Genomic DNA, 17,537 nt, shown 5'->3' with positions numbered 1-17,537 from the left:
AGTCCAACTAAAACATAACAGTTGGTTTTGTCACAGTTTACAGTTGATTACCATCGTCAACTCCTCCTTTTGACAAAAGTTGACATCAGCCCTGAAAGAGTTAAACAGCACTTGGGGGACTAAAGTCCCCATACTTTTTTTCTACCCTTTTCTCAAAAAAAAAAAAAAAATTGTACTAACTCCTAGTACTAACAACTTACTATTTTCTTCTAGCATGGTTTTGTGTACAACTTGGTCAGCGGTAACTTGTTTAATGACAGTAGATTTAATCCTAGCCTTAAAGACTGAAGAACAGTCGTAGACTACTAAGCACTGTTGTAAGTCGCTCTGGATAAGAGCGTCTGCTAAATGTTGTAAATGTAAATGTAAATGACCAAGTATTGCGGCAGACAGAAGGACTTTAGGGACCCTTCATAACTCGACTTGATGTTATTTTGGCATGGTGGACAGGACTGGCATTTTCATGACATGGCACTAATCTTGGTTTCATCAGAGCAGATCTTCTTTCTCACAGTCTAAGAGTCACTGAGGTGCTTTTTTTTTTTTTTTTTTGCAAATTCCCAGCATGCCTCAATGTGTGTTTTACTAATGAGAGGCTTCTGTTTGGCCACACTGTCATAAAGCCCAGACGGCAGCATTAATGGTGGGTGCTCTGGACATTCCTTCCAATTCCAAACACAGGATCTCTGGAGCTCAGTCAGAGTGTCCTTTGGGTTCTTGTTCTTCTCTCTTACTGTGGTGGTCCTCCTCCCACAATTGCTCATTGCTTAGTTTGGTTGAGCAAAGCAACGACCGACGAGTTTAAAAGACGATCAGGAACAGTCCAGGAGTGAACGCGACTTCAGAGCAGGGGCGGACTGGCCATTACGGCATTTGGGCAATGCCATGGTGCCGCGGACTCTGGTCTGGTCACGGGCCGACCGTTTCATGAAATAAATTTAATGTTCTGGTTTCTGTTTGACATTAAAATTAATTTTCTAAACTACTAAACATTATCTGTGCGGTACTGCGATTTCTATAGTCCTATATAATATTCCGTATTACGTCATCAAGTTGTTTTAGTTGTCAGTACGTTGCAGCGAAAAATTTGGTCAAAACTGCCTTTTGCCGATTTCTGTTTCGATACCGCTACATTTCGGTTAGCATATACATTACTGAAATTTATTTTATCTCATATCTAGTATTTAAATTCTTCGGTACTAATAATTAGTTTAGATTATGTATCATGCATTTTATTGTTTTCTGGTCGTCGACGTGAGCGATAATTAGTGGTTTTCAGCAGCGATTATTAGTATGATGAAATAAAGTTATAAAGCACAGGATAGGAATTTTTTCATATTAGGACGGAACATTTCTAGTTCATCGTTAAGTTAATGGAATCAAAAGCCGCCTGAGAAGCACAATAATGCAAGAACATCTTGAGGCGTTCATGTTGATGTCGATTGAGAAAAGTATCCGAGCCAAACTTAACAGTAACAGTATTGCTGATGACGTGGCTGCTAAAAGCCGCGAACTGCGTAAGCTACTAGCCTACTGGCACTTGGACATGACTTTGACATTTGACATGTACTCTAATAACGTGTAAGCCGTGTTACTAAATTTTTATTTTTCATTAAATTTTATTTCTAAGCATGTCGTCAAATTTTAAGTCGTGTCTAAACAACAGAGTACAGATTAAGTTTGGCAGCAGTTAGAGTTCATATCATAGGCTCATAGCAAGTAGCGAGCCGCGTACTCGTCACAAATTTTAAGAAAATTACAATGAAGAGTGGGCCGACCTCGTCACCTCAGTCGTTGAAGGAGGCCCGAGCCGGTTTTGAGACCCAGTCCGCTCCTGCTTCAGAGACGGAGTTGAAGTAACCATGGCTGATTTCGGTAACTTACTTTACAAGACGTATGGCCATAACAGGGGGCAGGTGACTCTTCTGAAAGTGTGGCTGTGGATCGCTCATGTTAAGAACACGAGTCCGTTATCGGGCTTATCTCTCATTCTGTGTCCTTCTCGGTGGCCATTACTGTATTATTCGTGATGATTTTGCAAAATGGAAACGATTCCGTGCAGCCTAGTTCAGTATCATAACATATTATGTTCTCCTTCTTCGTTTACTTTGAAAATTATTGTTGTTATTATTTTCTTTGTGGTGAAGCCTTGGCTTTAGTATCAGAAAATTACAAAACTTGTTATCATGAGTGTCAGCTTGACGCTTGAGGTGCCATAAAATCGCGACGTCATTCATTCTCAGACTCCTCGCGCTTTATAACTGCTTCCCATCTTGTATCTCTGAGGTTGAACAGATTCTTATCCCAGTTAGAATTGTACAGCACTTCCTCGGAGTATTTCTGAGATTGTTGATAAATAAGGGCACCCGATTCTTTTGACTTTATGCTGAATATCCATGTTGGCTGGTGTCTGCTCACAGAATTTCAAGATTTGGTTCAAATCAAGGTTCTATTCAATAAGGGCGCGCACAAAAAGGCGACCTTCAAAAGGGCGACCTCAAATGGGTGCGGAGAATAAAAGCGCACATAAATAAAAGCGATCTTCAAAGGGGCGACCTCAATTGAGCGCCGAATAAAGGCGCGCGTAAATAAAGGCGAGCTTCAAAAGGATGACCTTCGGAGCGAATTAAATTAATTGTCCTTGATTATGCTAATAGACCGCATCTCGAATATCTACGTGGCATTGCACATAATCTACAGCTTCAAGTGTAACTTGCCTTCACCTTTTTATACATTCAGTCATTGCCTTAATCTAATTTTCTGTAATTTTGAAAACAAGGAAATATAGAGAGCTTTAGAAATAGTTCGTTAGAAGTAGTTCGTTAGAAGTTCATGCATTAATTGGATGTTTTAATATTCTTGCTTTCACCTTTTTATACGTTCAATCATTGCCTTTATCTAATAAATTTTCTGTAATTTTGTTGCGTTTGCCGTTATTCGCTGCGCCCAATTGACGTCACCCCTTTGAAGCGCTCCTTTATTTATGCGCGCAGTTATTCGGCGCCCAATTGACGTCACCCCTTTGAAGCGCTCCTTTATTTATGCGCGCAGTTATTCGGCGCTCAATTGAGGTCACCCTTTTGAAGGTCGCCTTTATGTGCGCGCCCTTATTGATGGATACCTCAAATCAAGGGGTCTCAAACTCCGGTGTCTGGTGGGCCCCAGTGGCTGCAGATTTTCATTTTAACCCAGGGATCTCCAACAAGTCGCTCGCCATCCCTTTCCAAGTAGCTCGCCAAAGGGTAGATGAATCCTACATAAATTTGAAAACTTGTTCAAATTAGGGGTGGGCGATCTTTCCAAAACAAATCATATCACGATCAACAATCTGAATTGTAATCAATCATTTTAATGTGGCATACACTTAAGAGAATATCCGGACTCAAACTCATCAAGACCTAAGTAACACTTTATTTTAAACCAGTAACGGCACACTGCACGATAACGTGCAGTGAATCCATTGATTTGATCATTCCTAGTTCTCATCCTCTTTCCCTGTACGTTTATCATTCGTTTGCTCAGAGGTTGATGTGCTTGCTGTTTCCTGAGCAGCTCTTCTTTACTCTACCCTAGCGGCCCGCTGGTTCTCTTCTTTCGTCGGCATTTTTTTCGCGTTAAAATGGATTAAGTCCGTGTTTGTGTTGCAATTACTTAGTATGTTTTTCTTAATTTTTCACTTAAGATGGTACTTAAGTCTTTAATCTGCCTCAAGAATGATTGAAGATATTAAGAGGTAGGGGAAATGACCAGAGCCGGCCTTAGGGCGAAGCGAACAAAGCGACCGCTTTGGGCTCACTGCGCCCAAGGTTTTTTTTTTTTCCTGTGATGCGCGACGCTGCTGCGGAGGGCCCAATGGAGCAACAGACTCCTTCAGTCCAACCTCTATTACTAATTTTTTATATATATAATTCACGGGCAACATATACCATCACCTAATTACTCCACGTGGACATCTCCACTCTGCACTCCCATCTTCATTACACTTCACTCAGGCCCGCGCGCCTGTTGCCGCCACCACGGCGGTAAGTTATTTTATACAGAAATCTGAATATCTCGAAAGAATGAAAACAAGCTTTAAAACCTAATAAAAATGTAAAAACAAAATAAAGTGGATCTCATCTTCATAAACTAAAAAAAATATATATAAAAAATATAAAAAGCAAAAAAAAAAAGGTGCTTGGCCTAGCTATTTACCTCCACGTGCTGCCTGGTGGAAACAGCAAAAGCTGGCTAAAATGTAGTTTTATCTGTTAATGTATCGTCACTAAATACATTTATGCGGGCCCGCTCCAATCTCCATCGCTCATACCCTTCACTCAGGGTCTTGTACGACAATCTGCGCTGACGGTTCTATTCAATAAGGGCGCGCACAAAAAGGCGACCTTCAAAAGGGCGACCTCAATAAGGCGTGGAGAATAAAAGCGCACATAAATAAAAGCGATCTTCAAAAGGGCGACTTCAATTGAGCGCCGAATAAAGGCGTGCGTAAATAAAGGAGCGCTTCAAAAGGATGACCTTCGGAGCGAATTAAATTAATTGTCCTTGATTATGCTATAGACCGCATCTCGAATTAAATTGATCGAATCTCGTGGCATTGCACATAATCTACAGCTTCAAGTGTAACTTGCTTTCACCTTTTTATACATTCAGTCATTGCCTTAATCGAATTTTCTGTAATTTTGAAAACAACGAAATATAGAGAGCTTTAGAAATAGTTCGTTAGAAGTTCATGCATTAATTAATTGGATGTTTTAATATTCTTGCATTCACCTTTTTATACGTTCAATCATTGCCTTTATCTAATAAATTTTCTGTAATTTTGTTGCGTTTGCCTTTATTCGCTGCGCCCAATTGACTTCACCCTTTTGAAGCGCTCCTTTATTTATGCACCAGTTATTAGGCGCTCAATTGACGTCATACTTTTGAAGCTCGCCTTTATTTGCGCGCGCCTTTATTTGGCGCTCAATTGAGGTCGCCCTTTTGAAGATCGCTTTTATTTATGTGCGCTTTTATTCGCCACGCCCAATTGAGGTCGCCCTTTTGAAGGTCGCCTTTATGTGCGCGCCCTTATTGACGGATACCTGCGCGGTTAGCCTGCAAATTTGGCTCCTGTCAGTGTGTTAAGGTTGTCAGTGTCAAACGGAAATTGTCAAAAAGTGATGGTTGTAGATGCCGGGAAAACGCATTTCTGCAGCTCAGAATGCTGGAAATCGCTTGGCGGCTGGAGCTCTGCCCCGGACACCCTAATTGCAGGGGTCGGGCCCCTATCGGTTTGCTTCGGGCCCGAAATTGTCTAGGGCCGGCTCTGAAATGACCACGGAGGTGGTAGGGAATGAGAATGGTACACATACGCATGCGCCGCACGGCCGCCCTGCTACGCGCTGCCGACAGTTGATTCTACAATAAAATAAAATTAAAAATAAAGAGTAATGATCATCACCCCGAAAGTGGATAGTAGACATAACGTAGTATATGTGCACCAAATTTCAGGTCAATAGGTAGAGAAAAGCCAAGCAAAATGACACCTTTTATTGGCTAACTAAAAAGATTACAATATGCAAGCTTTCGAGGCAACTCAGGCCTCTTCTTCAGGCAAGATGTAAACACTTTGCGAGCTACAGGTGATTTAAAATCCTGGAAAGACAAACTAACAGCCACGGTAGCGTACGTATTATATGAGAAGATATCAAACAAAGTTGAATTCAATTGTTCTCTCGTTCGTTAGCTAAGCGGAGTTAAGGACCCCGAAGCTGGCGTGTGAGTGAGGAAGGCTCCGCCCCTCTGCCCGCTGCGTGTTTCTTGGAAAATAAATCGGTACGGCAAGCGAACTCTGATACACAGCGAAATGAGAGAAGTCGCAAAATCATCCGGAATGTTCAAGCAAATTCTAGAAAAAAAACCCAATCTAAATCCGTGAAGTAGTCCTCTCGTGAAAAGCGGACAGACATACAGATGTTGGATTTGATATATTATCTATTAGTAAACCTTCAAACTAATGTTCAGTTAAAGTCTCAACAACATTTTCAGCATTTCTGGAGCTTAGTAGAGCCAGAGAACTATAAGAATCTTCACCAAGCAGCTCTGCAAATGTCGGCTTTGTTTGGGTCTCCATACCTCTGTGAGTCTGACGTGAATGTCAGGAAATCAAAGTTCAGAACAAGATGGACAGACGAACATTAAAATGACTCCGTAAGAGTGAACCTCAGTGGCTCCACTCCACCAGACACCTCAGTGCCAGTCATCTGACTAACTGAAAAACACATCACACATGTGAATAAAGTGACACAGTGACACGTGACAAAATGACAAATGAAGAAGTCAGATCTGTGGATTTGGAATTTCATTGTTTTGTTTTGACAGCGTTCATGTTTTAATTCAACAGTGTGAGATACACTAGAAAATGCATACAGACATACAAAATGCACTTGCAGGTGAACTCAATATTTTTGTGATGTTTTAATGCAAAATGTGAGTTGTGGACACCGACATTTTGTAAATGTTCAGGCAAACCAAACTTATTCAGTTTGTTGGGGTTGAAATAAGCTATGAGAATAAACGTTAGAAAACAGGAGTAGCTCTCGGCCATTTTCATTTTGTAAAACTCAATTGTAAAAAGGTTGGACACCCCTGTTCTAACCGTTTAGTGTCCTGTTTTTACTGCTAATTAAATTCTTTTGAATTTATTGTAATGGGCTTGTTTTTTTCAATAAGTGTTCCTCTGAATTTCTTCTTCATTTCTTTCCTTAAATGACACCCAAAGAGAAATGAAATGTGAAGTGAGTGAGCCAACAGAAGACCACCTAAGTCAAGGCCAACCAATTTCACTCCAACCAGCTGCTTAATCAGACGCTGATTCTTGTTGTTAATTCAAACCCGTTCTTTAATTCCATGGCTTGTTGCTACTCTCATTGTGCAATAGCAGACATTTTTGAAATTGCCGATTTTTTTCTCTTTTCTAAGACCACCGGTAAAATGTTTTGTGGGCCTGAGCAGATCAACATTCCTGAGACCTTCATCTTTCTTTATTTTCAGATATTGTATGATGGTCACAGTTTGCTGGTCATGGTTTTTATCTCCTTATTATTTGGCTGCTAATTAAGAAAAAAGAAACAATTAAGGGGTCTGAGTCTTCAAGAACAAGTCAATCAAAATGAATAGCAACAACAACAACAACAACATTTATTTATATAGCACATTTTCATACAAAAAGTAGCTCAAAGTGCTTTACATAATGAAGAAAAGAAGAATAAAAGACAAATAAGAAATTAAAATAAGACAACCTTAGTTAACATAAAAAGGAGTAAGGTCCGATGGCCAGGGTGGACAGAAAAAACAAAAAAAAACTCCAGAAGGCTGGAGAAAAAAATAAAATCTGTAGGGGTTCCAGGCCACGAGACCGCCCAGTCCCCTTTGGGCATTCTACCTAACATAAATGAAATAGTCCTCTTTGTAGTTATTGTTCGCACGGAGTCACTTGATGCTGATGGTTATACAGACTTCTGGCTTTTAATCCATCCATCATTGTTGGAACATCATGGTGCTTTGGGTAGATGGTGATGGCGCAAGCCACCACCAACAGGACACCGGAAAAGGAAACAGAAGAGAGAGTAGGGGTTAGTACAGATTTTGAATGAATAGTTATTATAATGAATTGGATATACAGAGTGTCAGGATTAAATTACAGTGAAGTTATGAGAAGGCCATGTTAAAGTAATGTGTTTTCAGTAGTTTTTTAAAGTGCTCCACTGTATCAGCCTGGCGAATTCCTACTGGCAGGCTATTCCAGATTTTAGGTGCCTAACAGCAGAAGGCCACCTCACCACTTCTTTTAAGTTTTGCTCTTGGAATTCTAAGGAGACACTCAGTTGAGGATCTGAGGTTGCGATTTGGAATATAAGGTGTCAGACATTCCGATATATAAGACGGGGCGAGATTATTTAAAGCTTTATAAACCATAAGCAGAATTTTAAAGTCAATTCTGAATGACACAGGTAACCAGTGTAGTGACATCAAAACTGGAGAAATGTGTTCGGATTTTCTTTTCCTGGTAAGGATTCTAGCAGCTGCATTCTGCACTCGTTGCAAACGATTGATGTCTTTTTTGGGTAGTCCTGAGAGGAGTGCATTACAGTAATCTAGCCGACTAAAGACAAACGCATGAACTAATTTCTCTGCATCTTTCGATGATATAAGAGGTCTAACTTTTGCTATGTTCCTTAGGTGAAAAAATGCTGTCCTAGTGATTTTATTAATATGCGATTTAAAATTCAGATTACAATCAACGGTTACCCCTAAGCTTTTTACCTCTGATTTGACTTTTAATCCTAATGCATCCAGTTTATTTCTAATAGCCTCATTGTATCCATTATTGCCAATCACTAAGATTTCGGTTTTTTCTTTATTTAATTTGAGAAAGTTACTATTCATCATTCAGCAGCAACAGGTCACTAATTAAGAAAAGGGTTAGAATGAAAACCTGGAACTACTGGGGCCCTCCAGGACCAGAGTTTGAGACCCCTGGTTTAAACGATGGGTGTGGACCTTCCAGACCTCCACCCAGATTATAAAAAACAATCATTTCTGTGCAATAATTCCAGTTGAGTCCTGCAGAGTTTCTGAGAGTTGTGTTTTCTGCTCTTGCTGCAAGCTGCTGTTAATAACGCATTGTGCTCCTGTATGGTCTTAGAGTGCCCTCTAGTGGGTACATTTGAAAACTCCAGGACGGTGAACTTTTTTTTTTTTTATTCCTTTATTCATCATTTAGATTTTCTTAAATTAGGAATTTGTAATTTTTCACATACCCCAACGTACCCTCTAGAGAGTTTTGGGGTCAAAGCACAGGGTCAGCTATGTGTACAGCACCCCTGGAGCTTAAGGGCCCAACCGAGTAGCATTTCTTCTGTCACTGCTAGGATCCAAACCGGCAGGCAACCTTTGAGTTACCCACCCAGGTCCTTTAGCCAGAGAGCCACCACTCCGCCAACGTTTATGAATGGCTCCAGTGGGGGTCTACTTTATTCTAAATAAGAACTTGGTGGGGATGCCACTTTCAAACATTTTCATTGAGTTAATGTGATGCCCAGGTTGCCCACAAAAGGCATACTTCCTTATTCCTGGGACATCAATAGTCATGAAATCAAGGATTGAGCAGGCAATGAGGATACAAAAACAAGCAAGGGTTGGTGCATCAAGTGCTTATGGCTTTTTATTCACCAAACAATAATCCATCCATTATCCAACCCGCTATATCCTAACTACAGGGTCACGGGGTCTGCTGGAGCCAATCCCAGGGCGCAAGGCAGGAAACAAACCCTGGGCAGGGCGCCAGCCCACCGCAGGGCACACACACCAATGACAATTTAGGATCGCCAATGCACCTAACCTGCATGACTTTGGACTGTGGGAGGAAACCCACGCAGACACGGGGAGAACGTGCAAACTCCACGCAGGGAGGACCCGGGAAGCGAACCTCAGGTCTCCTTACTGCAAGGCGGCAGCGCTACCCACTGCGCCACCGTGCAGTCCAAAAATGACGTCAGGTTAAAATTATAAAAAAAAATAAAAAAAAATTGTTTTGCACATAATAAAATTGTTTTTATCAAAAATAATTTAATTCTCTGTTAAATTAATTATGCTAAATGAACATGCCCGTAAAGCATAATATTTCATCCATCCATCCATCCATCCATTTTCCAACCCGCTGAATCCAAACACAGGGTCACGGGGGTCTGCTGGAGCCAATCCCAGCCAACACAGGGCACAAGGCAGGGAACCAATCCTGGGCAGGGTGCCAACCCACCACAGGACACACACAAACACACCCACACACCAAGCACACACTAGGGCCAATTTAGAAACGCCAATCCACCTAACCTGCATGTCTTTGGACTGTGGGAGGAAACCGGAGCACCCGGAGGAAACCCACACAGACACGGGGAGAACATGCAAACTCCACGCAGGGAGGACCCGGGAAGCGAACCCAGGTCCCCAGATCTCCCAACTGCGAGGCAGCAGCGCTACCCACTGCGCCACCGTGCCGCCCCGCATAATATTTTAACAGTTGATTTACAAACTTTTTAAAAAATGCACCTCGCCGAGTTACTTAGCTATAACCTTTTTAGGCTGTCAGTTATACTCGTTCCAGTATTATTTTTATAGTTCATGTTCAAAGTTATTAATAAGAAATAAACAGGTTTGCTTATACCAAAATAGTTTTATTTGGCAAAAATAATACAAACCAACAAAAATAATAATAATAATAATTCATTACATTTATATGGCGCTTTTCTCCGTACTCAAAGCGCTATACACACAGGGAGGAACCGGGAAGAGAACCCACATGCAAAAGATTAGTATTTTCTTGTTATCCTTTTGTTGATCAGTTTGTATTGTAATTAATTAAACCATCGGAATTAAAAGTTTTTAAAAGCAACTAAATATTTCAAAATTGAACACCATTCTATACATTCATTTGTACTGAATGAGTGTGAATTGTGGAACTGCAACGGCAAATTTAGAACAAATGGAGGGTGAGGAGCAAATGCGCTCTCTCCGCTCTCTCTCGCCGCTATAAATGTAACGTTTTTTCTTAGCCAAATATGCGTCTTCCATGTGTGTGTGTAAGGAATGCTTATGAGATATGAAACATAAGCAGTAGTCAATGTGCATGCTCATGGCCGGATAAAGGTGGGTGCTATTGATGCTGCAGCATTAAGCCCATTCCTGAAATAGGCCCAGATGAAAACAGACGAGAATTTTCCGGAAGCTGAACAGTTTTCCTTTGCTATATTAACCTCAAAATAATTCGTAGAATGAAATCTGGAATCCGACTTTCGGACGCCTAGACACAGCGTTACTTATTATACAGTTACTATTGTTCTTTGCGCATTTATGCGCACTCAGAAACCGGTGACTGTGAACGAATCAGCAGAGCTTATCATGTATACAGGCTTTTGTCATCGTTGAATCTTTCTCAGACATTTCCAAACGTCGAGATTGGGTTGCTAATCTATCTGTGCATGGTGGTGTCCAAAGCCTCCGGCGAGCGGAGCTTCTCAAAGTTGGGAATAGTTAAAGGAGAGCTGCGGTCCTCAATGGGGCAGGGAAGGCTAAGCATGCTGGCCCTTATGAGCACTGAGCATTGAGCTCCTGTGCAGCCTTGACTTCACTGACACGATCGAAGAATTCGCGCTTGCTAAGGTTCGAAATACAGCAATATAAGTAAGCAGCACTAGCGCAGTAGTTAGGGTGACGATATGCCAAGGTTAAGTTGATCTGGTTTAACTTTTTCTGCATTAAGTGCACTTTTCAGACAATTGTTATTGAATGTTGATGTTACATAGTTTGATGTTAATCTCGAATTGTTACGATACTACGTCGTTATTATTATTCATGTTCAATAAAGGCTGGCTGGTTGCGTCGCAAGCAATTAAGGCTCCTTGGTCGGTCTGAGTGCGCGTGTACGGTGAGTGTCGAATCCACGTGCACCAATGCCGAGAAAAAGTAGGCCTTTTTTTGCGCTACAGCTTGAGGGCCAATTTCGTCTCTGGTCACGACTCTGTGCATGCTGGCTGCCAATTGAATAGTTCATATATTTGTAAATCTGACTCTGAAGGAGTCAGCACCTCACCGCACGTCACTGGTGTGTGTGTTTTTAACTTTTATTTCACTAACCTTTTGCTCTTAACCGGCGAGAATAACTCAAACCCACAACCTGTTCCTTCTTTGAAAGTCACGTGAATGTGAATTTCCCCATAGGATTAATAAAGTATCTATCTATCTATCTATCTATCTATCTATCTATCTATCTATCTATCTATCTATCTATCTATCTATCTATCTATCTGTTATATAGTGCCTTTCCTATCTATCTATCTATCTATCTATCTATCTATCTATCTATCTATCTATCTATCTATCTATCTATCTATCTATCTATAGTGCCTTTCATATCTATCTATCTATCTATCTATCTATCTATCTATCTATCTATCTATCTATCTATCTATCTATCTATCTATCTATCTATCTATCTATCTATCTATCTATCTATCTATCAGGTGGTGCAGTGGTAGTGCTGCTGCTTTGCAGTAAGGAGACTGTGGAAGATTGTGGGTTCACTTCCCAGTTCCTCCCTGTGTGGACAGCGCTTTGAGTACTGAGAAAAGCGCTATATAATTGTAATGAATTATTATTATTATCTGCTGGAGCCAATCCGAGCAAACTCAGGGCGCAAGGCAGGAAACAAACCCTGGGCAGGGTGCACACCGACACACGAAGCACACACTAGGGAAAATTTAGGATCGCCAATGTACCTAACCTGCATGTCTTTGGACTGTGGGAGGAAACCGGAGGAAACCGGAGCGCCCGGAGAAAACCCACGCAGACACGGGGAGAACATGCAAACTCCACGCAGGGATGACCCGGGAAGCGAACCCGTGTCTCCTAACTGCGAGGCAGCAGCGCTACCCACTGCGCCACCGTGCCACCCCAACAACATTTATTTCTATATCATGTTTTCATGAAAATGATGGAGCTCAAAGTGCTTTACAAGATGAAGAAAGAAAAAATGTAAAAATAAGATTAGGCGATACTAATTAACAAAGAATAAAGTAAGGTCAGATGGCCAGGGAGGACAGAAAAAACAAACAAAACAAAAAAACTCCAGACAGCTGGAGAAAAAAAAAAAAATCTGCAGGGGTCCCGAGACCACCCAGCCCCCCTAACATCAATGATCTCAATCAGTCCTCATGGTTTTCAGGCTTCACGTGGAAGAATTAGATGATGATGATGATGGTCATGTGGACCTCTGGCCTTCAATCCATCAATGGAGGGACAACATGGTGCCCTGATCAGGTGGTGGTGGTGCAGGTCAACCACCATAGAAAACCGGAAAAAGAACAGCAGAGAAAGTAGGGGTGAGTAAGGATTATGGAGCCATCAGGAATGATAATGATAATTAAATGCAAATACAGAGCATCAGGATTAAACTAGATAGATAGATAACTAGATACTTTATTAATCCCAAGGGGAAATTCACATACCCCAGCAGCAGCATACTGATAAAGACCAATATTAAAGAGTAATAACAATGCAGGTATAACAGACAATAACTTTGTATAATGTTAACGTTTACCCCCCCGGGTGGAATTGAAGAGTCGCGTAGTGTGGTGGAGGAACGATCTCCTCAGTCTGTCAGTGGAGCAGGACGGTGACAGCAGTCTGAAGATGATCCTGTTCAGTGGATGCAGTGGATTCTCCAGGATTGATAGGAGCCTTTTGAGCGCCCGTCGCTCTGCCATGGATGTCAAACTGTCCAGCTCCGTGCCTACAACTAAAGTGAAGCTATGAGAAAGCCATGTTAAAATAATGTGTTTTTAGCAGTTTTTTAAATTAATTATTTTAATTTTACAGTGCTCCAGTGTATCAGCCTGGTGAATTTCTATCAGTCAGCTATTCCAGATTTTAGATGCCTAACAGCAGAAGGCCACCTCACCATTTCTTTTAAGTTTAGCTCTTGGAATTCTAAGCAGACCTGCATTTAAAGATCTAAGGTTACGATTTGGGGTGTAAGGTGTAAGACATTCCAATATATAAGATGGAGCAGATTATTGAAGGCTTTGTAAACCATCAGCAGTATTTTAAAGTCAATTCTAAATGGCACCGGTAACCAGTGTAGTGACATCAGGACTGGTGTGATGTGCTCGGATTTTCTTTTCCTAGTTAAGATTCTAGCAGCTCCATTCTGCACTCGTTGTAACCGATTGATGTCTTTTTTTTGGGTGGTCCTGAGAGGAGTGCGTTACAGTAATCTAGTCGACTATAAAACAAAATCAATTAGTGGGAACACCAACACACACTGGTCACACTCTCTCACGCCAGTCACCAATTAACCTGGCATGATGTGTCCGGGTTTGTGAGAAGAAAGTGGACATGGGGACAACAGGCAGTTTCCACATAGACAGTGAGCAGGCGCGTCACTATGCAGCCCAGAAATGATCAGTTTTTCCTTTTCCTAGAGTGAAAGTCCTGACTTTTCCTGTGTTCAAAATCCTCCCTTCTGAAAAAGAAACAACAGGAAATTGTGCTCAAAACGTATTTCCCTATTTGCTGATCTTGAACCCTTTACTTCTGTTTTCCTTCCACTGTGAAACTCCCTCCAGCCTGTTGGCTCTTTCCAGATTCTGTCACTACTACAGTGTTTCTCCAGCCAGTCATCCATCAATTTACTTTCCAAACATTTAGCAGAGACACAGTACAGCTAGACTCTCTCCAGGCAAGAATCCGGCACAAACCCTGGACAGGACACCAGCCCATCACAGGACACACACACACACACACACACACACACACACTGGGCACTAGGGACAACAGGGAAACATCATCTCACCTCATTAGGGTCTTTAAAGGATATGTGGCCGCCGAAGTATAAGGCGAGATCAAGCACGGGTAAAACGCATGCTGAAAGAAATCTCTCAGTCCAAAAGTTTGTTTAAAAAATATTTAGTGAAAATTAAAAGCAAATAATCCACACAAGAATAAAGAAAAAAGTTGTTACATAAGTAGAATAAAAGACAAAAAACAGAAAAATGTATCTTCTCTAACTTAGCCTTTCTTGAGAAACTTTAGTTATTTCTGTACTTAAAAGTTCTTAATTTCTTCTTCTGTACACCTTAAGCATACGGCTCAGCACTTAAATAAGCGCGTTGTCTTACATATTACTTCACACACTCAAAGGGCCCGTAGGCACGGTTTAAAACCATGTGCCCTCTACACCTTACACATGGCAAGGCTGGTCACTAACTGAGAATAATGTTTAGTCAGAGCTGTTAGAAATGGCAAGAATATACCAGTTCAGTTCAACTGATGGGGGTTATAGCAGGGATGTTCTTAGGCATACGCGAACTACACATCCCCGTAAGGCCCTGGCCCGGCCCCTACTTACAATTTTTTTTTTTTTTGTTGTCGGGCTGTGGGCCTGGTGCCCCTGTCATGCCCCTGGCACTGCAGCCATCTGTGCCAGTCCCAGGAAATTCAGTTCAGTGCATCTCTTAGTCTTATTAACAATGGTAATTTATTATCCAGATTGCAATCTTCACCTAAATCCCTAATAATATTGTCACGTCGTCATAACTTTGCCAAATGCACTACAGCAAATGTTAATTTTAGAGATTCGTTTCGGATTCATTCAGAGAGATCCCCATAAAATCATGAAATATCCCTATATTACCGGCCTTTACCAGATCCAGAACAAAATCAATATTTTACCACTCTGCATACACACAAGCGTACATGTAGGCTTGCTGGTCATCTTAGGCCTTTTCTGGATGTTTTATTACAGCACCTTCCTGAGCCTGCACATCCGGGGCCTGAACATTGGGGGCGTAGGGCCCCCAAACTGCTAAGAACGACCCTGGTTATAGGAACCTCCCATAGATTATGCACTATCATCTAGTAAAATATTTATGAATCTTATGTAACTAGGAAATGGCTCTTACAGGATAAGTTCAGTATTTTCAGTTATTTCTTCACAAACATGCTAAACAGCGGCCTCCATAATGTTGGAGACAGAGACCCGTTTTCCTCGATTTTTTGCCCCCCTCTGCTCCGCAGTTTAAAATTACAAATCCAACAATTCAGACATCGTGATTGAAGTGCACATTGCAGGCTTTCATTTAAGGGGATTTGAAGACATTCCGGTCCCACAACACTCACTACAGGGTCCCCCCATTTCAGGGCTACCATAATGTTTGTGATAATTGGTGTCACAGATGTCTGTGATTCCTCAGGTGGGTTTCCTGGCTTCATAAGATACCTCGATTTGCTTCTACCCTTTGCAGTCTGTAGTTGTTCGATATGAGGACAAGACCTGTGCCAATGGAGGTCAAAGAAGCCATCATGAGGCTGAAGAACAAGAATAAAACCATTGGAGACATTGGGAAACCCTTAGGATGACCAAAATCAACTGTCTGGTACATCACAAAGTAGAAAGAACACACCGGTGAGCTCAGAAATCTCAAAGGGACTGGTAGGCCAAGGAAGGCCTGTGCTGCTGAGGACAGAAGAATCCTCACTATGGTCAAGTTTTTAAGCTTTTCCTCTGTGCCCCTAAGGCTAGGTTTATACTTCTCGCGAGTCTGACGTCACATTCCGACTTGATCACACTGCACACTCCGACTTTTTGGTGGTACTGCAACTCAGAGGACGCGTCAAATGAACCCTGGCAACGCGTGTCAGCCATGATGCATGCACATACGCGTTCTGAGCGTGAAGTATAAACAAGCCCTTAGAATACAAAGTAAAGTGCCAGAACAGATATTTTTTCTTTATACAGTCATATGAAAAAGTTTGGGAACCCCTCTCAGCCTGCATAATAATTTACTTTCAACAAAAAAGATAACAGTGGTCTGTCTTTCATTTCCTAAGAACATCTGAGCACTGCGGTGTTTTCCGAACAAAGATTTTTAGTGACGCAGTATTTAGTTGTATGTAATGAAATCAAATGTGAAAAACTGGCTGTACACAAATGTGGGTCCCCTTGTCATTGTGCTGATTTGAATGCCTGTCACTGCTCAATGCTGATTACTTACAACACCAAATTGGTTGATGAGCTCATTAAGCCTTGAACTTCATAGACAGGTGTGTCCAATCATGAGATATAAAGGATTTAAGGTGGTCAATTACAAGTTGGGCTTCCTTCCCTTTGACTCTCCTCTGAAGAGTGACAGCATGGGATCCTCAAAGCAACTCTCCAAAGATCTGAAAACAAAGATTGTTGAGTCTCCTGGTTTAGGGGAAGGCTACAAAAAGCTATCTCAGAGGTTTAAACTGTCAGTAAGGAATGGAATCAGGAAATGGAAGGCCACAGGCACAGTTGCTGTTAAACCCAGCAGGTCTGGCAGGCCAAGAAAAATACAGGAGCGGCATATGAGCAGGATTGTGAGAATGGTGACAGACAACCCACAGATCACCTCCAAAGACCTGCAAGAACATCTTGCTGCAGATGGTGTATTGCTGGAGTATGTGAATTTCCCCTTGGGATTAATAAAGTATCTATCTATCTATCTATCTATCTATCTATCTATCTATCTATCTATCTATCTATCTATCAGCACAATTTGCACAAAGAACATCTGTATGACAGGGTGATGAGAAAGAAGCCCTTTCTGCACTCACACCACAAACAGAGTCACTTGTTTATGCCAATGCTCATTTAGACAATCCAGATTCATTTGGGAACAAAGTGCTTTGGACTGATGAGACAAAAATTGAGTTATTTGGACATTACAAAAAGCACTTTGCATGGTGGAAGAAGAACACTGCATTCCAAGAGAAACACCTGCTACCTACTGTCAAATTTGGTTGGAGGTTCCATCATGCTGTGGGGCTGTGTGGCTAGTTCAGGGACTTGGGCCCTTGTTAAAGTCGAGGGTCGCATGAATTCAACCCAATATCAACAAATCCTTCAGGATAATGTTCAAGCATCAGTCACAAAGTTGAAGTTAAGCAGGGGTTGGATATTCCAACAAGACAATGAC

The sequence above is a fragment of the Erpetoichthys calabaricus genome, chromosome 3 (genome assembly GCF_900747795.2).
Source record: "Erpetoichthys calabaricus chromosome 3, fErpCal1.3, whole genome shotgun sequence".
Lineage (NCBI taxonomy): Eukaryota > Metazoa > Chordata > Cladistia > Polypteriformes > Polypteridae > Erpetoichthys > Erpetoichthys calabaricus.
This window is presented reverse-complemented; position numbering follows the sequence as displayed.